This window comes from Heptranchias perlo, chromosome 16 (assembly GCF_035084215.1).
Source record: "Heptranchias perlo isolate sHepPer1 chromosome 16, sHepPer1.hap1, whole genome shotgun sequence".
Lineage (NCBI taxonomy): Eukaryota > Metazoa > Chordata > Chondrichthyes > Hexanchiformes > Hexanchidae > Heptranchias > Heptranchias perlo.
This window is the reverse complement of record NC_090340.1, coordinates 45498107-45507521: the sequence shown is the minus strand read 5'-3', so window position 1 is coordinate 45507521 and position 9415 is coordinate 45498107. Positions and strand designations below refer to the sequence as shown.

The window sequence follows — 9415 nt, the reverse complement described above, 5'->3', positions numbered from 1 at the left end:
TTCAATTTCCACACATAGTGCGGCAGCACATCATACACATTGCACAGATTCATTAAGTGTTTTGTGAGTTCATTATCTAATTGGATATCTAGACTTTCTATGGTAACAGCCAGTGGCCCGGAAGTGATTGCTTGTAGTCATGGAAATTCTGGCTAGTCATTCTGAAAACTTGCTAATAACAGACACATTTATGGTCTGCAGAGTGCATCTCTCTGTGTGCCACGTCATTTTACTATTAGTTTTAATTTGTAGCAACAAGCTACTAAAATGATTGCTGGGTTCCTGTTGCCACCTTTATTATTTTTGGCCAATTAAACATGAGAACATAAGAAATAGGTGCAGGACTAGGCCATACGGCCCCTCAAGCCTGTTCCGCCATTCAATAAGATCATGGCTGGTCTTTGATCTCAACTCCATATCCCTCGATTCCCTTAGAGTCCAAAAATCTATTGATCTCAGTCTTGAATATATTCAACGACTGAGCATCCACAGCCCTCTGGGTTAGAGAATTCCAAACATTCACGATCCTATGAGTGAAGATATCCCTCGTCATCTCAGTCCTAAATGTCCGACCCCTTATCCTGAAACTATGTCCCCTAGTTCTAGACTCACCAGCCAGGGGAAACATCCTCTTAGCCTCTACCCTGTCAAGCCCTCTTAGAATCTTATTTGTTTCAGTGAGATCACCTCTCATTCTTCTAAACTCCAGAGAGTATAGGCCCATTCTACTCAATCTTTCCTCATAGGACAACCCTCTCATCCCAGGAATCAATCTAGTGAATCTTAGTTGCACCGGCTCTAAGGCAAGTATATCCTTCCTTAGGTAAGGCGACCAAAAATGTACATAGTACTCCAGGTGTGGTCTTACCAAAGCCCTGTACAATTACAGCAAGACTTCCTTACTCTTGTACTCCAACCCTCTTGAAGTAAAAGCCAATGTTCCATTTGCCTTCCTAATTGCTTGCTGTACCTGCATGTTAATCTTCTGTGTTTCGTGTACAAGGACACCCAAATCCCTCTGAACACCAACATTTAATAGTTTTTCACCATTTAAAAAATCTTCCTTTTTCTATTCTTCCTACTAAAGTGAATAACCTCACATTTCTCCACGTTATACTCCATCTGCCACCTTCTTGCCCACTCACTTAACCAGTCGATATCCCTTTGCAGACGCTTTGCGTCCTCCTCATAGCTTACTTTCCTACCTAGCTTTGTATCGTCAACAAACTTGGATACATTATGCTCAATCCCTTCATCTAAGTCATTAATATAGATTGTAAATAGCTGAGGCCCAAGCACCGATCCCTGCAGCACCCCACTAGTTACAACCTGCCAACCCGAAAATGACCTGTTTATCCCTACTCTGTTTTCTGTCCGTTAACCAATCTTCATTCCATGCTAATATTACCCCCCAATCCCATGAGCCCTTACCTTGTGTAACAACCTCTTACGTGGCACTGTATCGAATGCCTTTTGAAAATCGAAATATACTACATCCACTGGATCCCCCTTATCGACCCTGCTACTTACACCCTCAAAAAACAACAGATTTGTCAAACACTATTTCCCTTTCATAAAACTGTGTTGACTCTGCCTAATATTATGATTTTCTAAGTGTCCTGTTACTACGTCTTTAATAATAGATTCTAGCATTTTCCCTACTACTAATGTCAGGCTAACTGGCCTATAGTTCCCTGTTTTCTCTCTCCTTCCTTTGTTGAATAGCGGGGTTACATTTGCTACCTTCCAATCCAAGGGGACTGTTCTGGAATGTAGGGAATTCTGGAAGATCAAAACCAATGCACCCACTATCTCTGCAGCCACCTCTTTTAAAACTTTAGGATGTAGGCCATCAAGTCCAGGGGATTTGTCAACTTTTAGTCCCATTAATTTTTCTAAAACTTTTTCTTTACTAATCTTAATTACTTTAAGTTCCTCCTTCTCATTAGACCCTTGATTCCCCACTATTTCCAGTATGTTTTTTGTGTCTTCTGCTGTGAAGACATATAAAATATTTGTTTAACATCTCTGTCATTTCCTTATTCCCCATTATAATATCTCCTGTCTCTTCCTCCAAGGGACCTACATTTACTTTCGTTAATCTCTTCCTTTTTATATGCTTATAGAGGCTCATACAATCTGTTTTTATTTTTCTTGCTACTTTACTCTCATTCTATTTTCTCCCTCTTTATCAATTTCCTGGTTATCATTTGCTGATTTCTAAAATCCTCCCAATCCTCAGGCTTACTACTCGTTTTGGCAACGTTGTAAGCCTCTTCTTTTAATCTAATATTATCCTTAACTTCTGTAGTTAGCCACGGTTGGATCACTTTTCCTGTGTCGTTTTTATTCCTCAAGGGTTTTTATGTTCGCTGGGAATTATGAATTATTTCTTTAAATGTTCACTATTGCTTATCTACTGTCATACCTTTTAATTTAATTTCCCAATCTACTTTAGCCAGCTCGCAGTCAGTCTCAAATTAGCCTTGTTTAAATTTAAGACCATAGTTTTGGAATTAACTACATCACTCTCAAACTCAATATGGAATTCTATCATTATGATCACTCTTCCCCAGAGGATCCTTTATTATAAGATTACTAATTAATCCTGTCTCATTACACAGTACTAGATCTAAAATAGCCTGTTCCCTAGCTGGGTCGTTGACATATTGTTCTAGAAAACTGTCTCTGATGCATTCCATGAACTCGTCCTCCAAACTACTTTTGCCAATCTGGTTTGCCCAATTTTATGAAGATTAAAGTCCCCACGATTATACATTATCCTTTTTACAAGCTCCTCTAATTTCCTGATTCATACTCTGTCCAACACCATAATTACTGTTAGGGGGCTTATAAACTACTCCCAGCAGTGTTTTCTGCCCCATGTTATTTCTTAGCTCCACCCATATTGATTCTACATCCTGATTTTCTGAGCTAAGATCCTTTATTATAAGGGCTACCTCCCCCACCACCGCGCCCCCCCACCCCGACTTTTCCATTTTGCCTATCTTTTCTAAAAATCAAATACCCTGGAATATTTAGTTCCCAACCTTGATCACCCTGCAACCGCGTCTCGGTAATGGCTACTAGATCAAACCCATTTATCTCTATTTGTGCCATTAATTCATCAATCTTGTTATGAATGCTTCGTGCATTCAGATACAGCGCCTTTAATTTTAACTTTTTTCCTTGATATGAGCTTAATCACTAATGCCCTATTACCTGTGTTAAACTCTTTGTCCCTTCCTGACACTTTGCTTGTTTTTACCCAAATTGCTACTCTGCTCTACAGCCTTGACTTTTCTTTTCAGACTGATAAAATTACCCTTACCTGAACCCTCTTCTCCCCCCCCACCCCCCCGCCCCCACACACCTTATTAGTTTAAAGCCCTATCTACCACCCTAGTTATTTGATTCGCCAGGACACTGTTCCCAGTCCAGTTTAAGTGGAGCTTGTCCCAATGGAACAGTTTCCTCCTCCCCCAGTACTGGTGCCAGTGCCCCATGAATTGAAACCCTGCTTCCCACACCATTCGTTCAGCCATGCATTTAACCATCCAATGTTTGTCCCTGTGCCAATTTGCGTGTGGTAGTAATCCAGAGATTATTACCTTTTGGGGTTCTACTTTTTAATTTGGTCCCTGGCTCTTCAAACTCCCTCAGCAGAACCTCATTCCTAGTTCTACCTATGTCGTTGGTTCCTCTGTGGACCACGACAACTGGATCCTCCCCCTCATGCTCCAACTTCTTTTCCAGCTGCGTGAAGATGTCCTTAACCCCGGCACCGGGCAGGCAACATAGCCTTTGGACTCCCAATTGCAGCTGCACAGAACAGTATCTATCCCCCTGATTATACCATCCCCTACCATTACTACATTCCTTACTACTCCCCCCCCGCCGCCCCCCCCCACCACCACTACCACTTGGATGACCTCCTGTACTACAGTGTCGTGGTCAGTTTGCTCATCCTCCCTGCAGTCTTTGATCTCATCCATACAGGTAGCAAGTACCCCGTACTTGTTGGACAAGGTCAAAGGCTGAGGCTTCTCCCTCACTGCATCCTGGATCCCCTTACCTGTCTGAGTTGCAGTCACATCCTCCTGTCCCTGACCACTGACCAAATCTAAACCACTACCTAATCTAAGGGGTGTGACAGTCTCCTGGATCAAAGTGTTCAGATAACTCTCCCCCTGCCTACTAATAAGGTTTTATCCCAGTCTGATACAGTTTTCCCAAACTATCAGGTGATTATTTTCACAGCAAATTCCCACTAAGTCTGTTACTTTTTAAACTAATCCTGCTCCAATTTTATAGAGATTTGAAACAGAATCTCGTATTTAGGAGCTTGAAGACAATGAAATATATGCCTGCCTGAATTTTGTTAATTTTTATCATTTGAAAAGATGATTACTACAATATAAATGGGTTTAGGATTCTGTTGATTAGATTTGGAATTTTAGAAAAACTGTCAGTAAAGTAGTTAATAAAATCCATTGTAATTAATTTGTAGCAGCTCTTTCATCAAAAACTACTTGTAAACTGGGAAAGAGGAAAACAAAAGAACATGTGTATTGGACATGGGGCTGGAGGCATAAGGTGCATAGAAACCTAGAATATACCTCTATTTAGGGGACATTGCAAAATCCATCAAACATGAAGAAGTTGTCAGCCTAATGATAGTAAAAAGGTGATGTCCATCAGCAATTCATTTATGATTAACACAGTGACTTTAGTAACAGTCAACAGAGTTTCTGAAGCATGCTAATATGCAAAAGAGATCAAATTCATCTGATCTGTAGAACCAGCATATGCAGTTACCATAAAGAAATTGGAGACAGGCAGGTTTGAAGCATTGAGTGCAATTCCAGTTCATGCAAAAGTAGTGAAGTAGAGGCTCTCTAAAAGAAACATCTTATTCCATACAAAATATTCCTGTTATCTAGACATTCCTATTAAGAAATATATGGATTTGTGAATCAAATGAATGTTATAGTTAACAAGGTACCAAGGAAGTCATTATACTTCAGATTCCAGTTTGAGATTGGTAACTGTTGAGAGTTATGTGGATCCAAAAAACCTGAGTTGTACTCCTGGCTCCACTTGCTGACAAGGGAAATATGACCTCTGTTTAAAGTTTACTAAAACTTTTCTAATTAGCGGCTGAGTAGTTGAGGCCACTGTATGGTGTGTATTGAGTTGACTGATCTTACACCAGCATAATAGCTATTTGGAATAAAATATCAGAGGGATACTGTTGTCCATGGAACTGTACCTCACCATGAGCCACCTCTTCAGGAAAAGATGAGAATTAAAAAAAAACACTTTGTAAAGCCATTGAGCTGCAAAATATAATTCATAATGTTTTTATGTAAGCATATGTAAGTCATCAATCAAATGGCTGGTAGAAGATTATAGGGGCGATTTTAACCTTGCCCACCCAGTGGAAACCGGGCAGGCAGTTAAAATTGCCCATGGGATTTACCCACCGAGGTCCTGGTCTCTTCTGCCAGGTCCCGATTCTAACCTGCTAACCTGCTGAGCGGTTGGAAGGACACCTGCTGGCAACCTTCTTTAAATATACAGATCAGACTCTGATGACATCATTGGGCCCCGATTGCTATTTTAACCAGAGGTTTCCCCTCCCCTGATAGCAAAACTGCCCCGAACCCACTCCCGACGACTTACCTGAGGGCCAGGGACTGTTCCTTTGGCAGCCTCCTGCTGCAGCTTCCTGCCAGTTTCGGGACTTATTCTATGAAGACAAGGCCTGGGAGTTAAAATCTCCTGTCCCGGGATAAAATCGGAGCTTATGTTCTTGGACAATGTAAATTGTTCAAAATTGTAATAGACTTCTGGTTCTGGAAAATCTTCTCGTTAAGAAAAACATGATTTTTGCTTTACCTGGTGCCTAGTGATTGAGGTGTGAGGTGACCTCTGCTGGATTTTTGGTGCATTGTCTAAAATAAGCCATATAATTCTTGTGTTCAATAACTAGAAGCATAATTTAATGTTTAATCTCCCACCCAAAGCAGCAAATTTCCTGTTATGGAAACTCTGCTTGTTTTGTATTTTTTACTTGCCTGGGAAGTTTCATTGCAAACATCAGCTTTTTTTTTAATAGGTTAAAGTGAACTTATAAAGATAGAAATTCTGTGGTCAACCCAACCTCTCTCACTGGTGGTGTAGTTTTTGACAACCTTGACTCACTAGTCATCTGTAAATCATCCTTAAGTGAGCAAGTTGTAAATTAGGCTAAACCATCTTGGGTATGACCTATTTTTACACAGGAATATGATGTAGATGTTGGGAGTTTCTTGTATTATAAACATAGGTTGGTAACCTGTAAAATGTATTTACCTGTTATTAAATCCTCTTTAAATTTGTTATGAGATGTTCCAGACACAAGTCCTTCACATGGTGAGGAAAGTCCTTTCAATTAGAATATGCATCATCTTTTACTGATTAAATCTTCATCTAGACTTTGTTTGACTACGATTAGATGCACCATTCTGTTGATCAGTGACTCTCATTTGAGAACACAAAGATTGTCTAGGAGAGAGGCCACCATGGTTCTGTTGAGCTTTCCTATGGAACCAACAGACTCACCCAACCAGTTTGTATTTCAATTAAAGGTGATGTCGACTTGAATCTAGGTACTGGCCAACTCCCCTGATCATGTAATAGCTCTGAACAAAGCACTGGATAGCACAGAAAATGTTGGAAACACTCAACAGGTCTGGCAGCATCTGTGGAGAGAGAAACATAGTTAACTTTTCAGGTCGATGACCTTTCGTCATTTCTGTTTTTACTTCAGATTTCCAGCATCTGCAGTATTTTGCTTTTCACTAGTTAGTACACCTGACTAGCACTTGGTCTGCGTTCCAAGCTGCCTTTCAGTTGTATCTTAAAAGGAATTGCAAGCACAAGGTTTGGCTGCATAATTGGCCTTAAACAGTAAGTTATTACCTCAGATTGGGATCCCAGCAACCAGTCAAACGATCCAGACTTTGTTTGGCCTAAGTAAAGCAGATTGTACCTAATGCGGCAGAGCTTGTTTACCAGCTAAACACTCGCATTAATCAAAATGCTTCAGTAGATGGGAAACCTATTTCTATACCAAACCTAAATCATAAAAAAACATGTGATTAGCTTGTCAGCTTCAATTCTGAGATGTTCCAAATTGTATGATTCTCAGCAAGGCTCCAAGGATGGGTGGAAGATAGCCTTTTTCCAACATTGGATGCAGCCCCACAATCCCTCTTCTTAAGAAGAATGAGATCACACCATACCTTTGAGGATAAAGGATCAACAAGGTCATCTATGTGCGGAACCACAAGAGATGGGTGAGATCCTGAATGAATATTTCACATCGGTATTTACGGTTGAGAAAGGCATGGATGTTAGGGAACTTGGGGAAATAAATAGTGATGTCTTGAGGAGTGTACATATTACAGAGAGGGAGGTGCTGGAAGTCTTAACGCGCATCAAGGTAGATAAATCTCCGGGACCCCAGGACGTTATGGGAGGTTAGGGAGGAAATTGCAGGTCCCCTAGCAGAGATATTTGAATCATCCACCGCTACAGGAGAGGTGCCTGAAGATTGGAGGGTAGCAAATGTTGTGCCTTTGTTTAAGAAGGGCGGCAGGGAAAAGCCTGGGAACTACAGACCGGCGAGCCTGACATCTGTAGTGGGTAAGTTGTTAGAGGGTATTCTGAGGGACAGGATCTACAGGCATTTGGAGAGGCAGGGACTAATTAGGAACAGTCAGCATGGTTTTGTGAGAGGAAAATCACGTCTCACGAATTTGATTGAGTTTTTTGAAGGGGTAACCAAGAAGATAGATGAGGGCTGTGCAGTAGACGTGGTCTACATGGACTTCAGCAAAGCCTTTGACAAGGTACCGCATGGTAGGTTGTTACATAAGGTTAAATCTCATGGGACCCAAGGTGAGGTAGCCAATTGGATACAAAATTGGCTTGACGACAGAAGACAGAGGGTGGTCGTAGAGGGTTGTTTTTCAAACTGGATGCCTGTGTCCAGCGGTGTGCCTCAGGGATCGGTGCTGGGTCCGCTGTTATTTGTTATTTATATTAATGATTTGGATGAGAATTTAGGAGGCATGGTTAGTAAGTTTGCAGATGACACCAAGATTGGTGGCATTGTGGACAGTGAAGAAGGTTATCTAGGATTGCAACGGGATCTTGATAAATTGGGCCAGTGGGCCGATGAATGGCAGATGGAGTTTAATTTAGATAAATGTGAGGTGATGCATTTTGGTAGATCGAATCGGGCCAGGACCTACTCCGTTAATGGTAGGGCGTTGGGGAGAGTTATAGAACAAAGAGATCTAGGAGTACAGGTTCATAGCTCCTTGAAAGTGGAGTCACAGGTGGATAGGGTGGTGAAGAAGGCATTCGGCATGCTTGGTTTCATTGGTCAGAACATTGAATGCAGGAGTTGGGATGTCTTGTTGAAGTTGTACAGGGCATTGGTGAGGCCACACTTGGAATACTGTGTACAGTTCTGGTCACCCTATTATAGAAAGGATATTATTAAACTAGAAAGAGTGCAGAAAAGATTTACTAGGATGCTACCGGGACTTGATGGTTTGACTTATAGGGAGAGGTTAGACAGACTGGGACTTTTTTCCCTGGAGAGTAGGAGGTTAAGGGGTGATCTTATAGAAGTCTATAAAATAATGAGGGGCATAGATAAGGTAGATAGTCAAAATCTTTTCCCAAAGGTAGGGGAGTCTATAACGAGGGGGCATAGATTTAAGGTGAGAGATACAAAAGGGTCCAGAGGGGCAATTTTTTCACTCAAAGGGTGGTGAGTGTCTGGAACGAGCTGCCAGAGGCAGTAGTAGAGGCGGGTACAATTTTGTCTTTTAAAAAGCATTTGGACAGTTACATGGGTAAGATGGGTATAGAGGGATATGGGCCAAGTGCAGGAAATTGGGACTAGCTTAGTGGTATAAACTGGGCGACATGGACATGTTGGGCTGAAGGGCCTGTTTCCATGTTGTAACTTCTATGATTCTAAGTGAAGTTGTGGCAAATCATGTTTTTTGAAACGTCATCAAGTCTAGCGAGAGACGCCAAATGTCACTTCAAAATGCGGCATACTAATTGGCTAAATCAAAATCAGGCTCAAGAAAGTTAAAATTTCCTTCACAAGCTTCATCCTGAAAGAGCTTTTGGCCCTGATGGCTCAGGTCTTCAAAGACCTATTTGATGAATTAATTGAAACCTTGCCTAGTCTAATCATGGCGGCCTGCTATTTGGTCAGCAATTTAGATTTGGAATAAATCAATGAACTTGTGACAATCACATCTTATGGTCCACTTCAGTGCCCAGTATCAATTTGGAGCCGTAGCTCTTGACACTTCTCGTCTTCAACAGGGCAATGGATCCT

The 9415-nt window shown here is 41.3% G+C and overlaps 1 protein-coding gene across 1 annotated transcript in view; it reads left to right on the top strand.

Moving 5' to 3' along the window:
• The window catches only part of nfat5b (nuclear factor of activated T cells 5b), a 158809-nt gene extending 151513 nt beyond the window's left edge, over positions 1-7296 (top strand). The window contains exon 15 of the transcript XR_010965974.1: positions 7196-7296. The gene's annotated coding sequence lies outside the window, so the exon portion shown is untranslated. The remainder of the gene's footprint in view (positions 1-7195) is intronic.
• The last annotated feature ends 2119 nt before the right edge of the window (positions 7297-9415 follow it).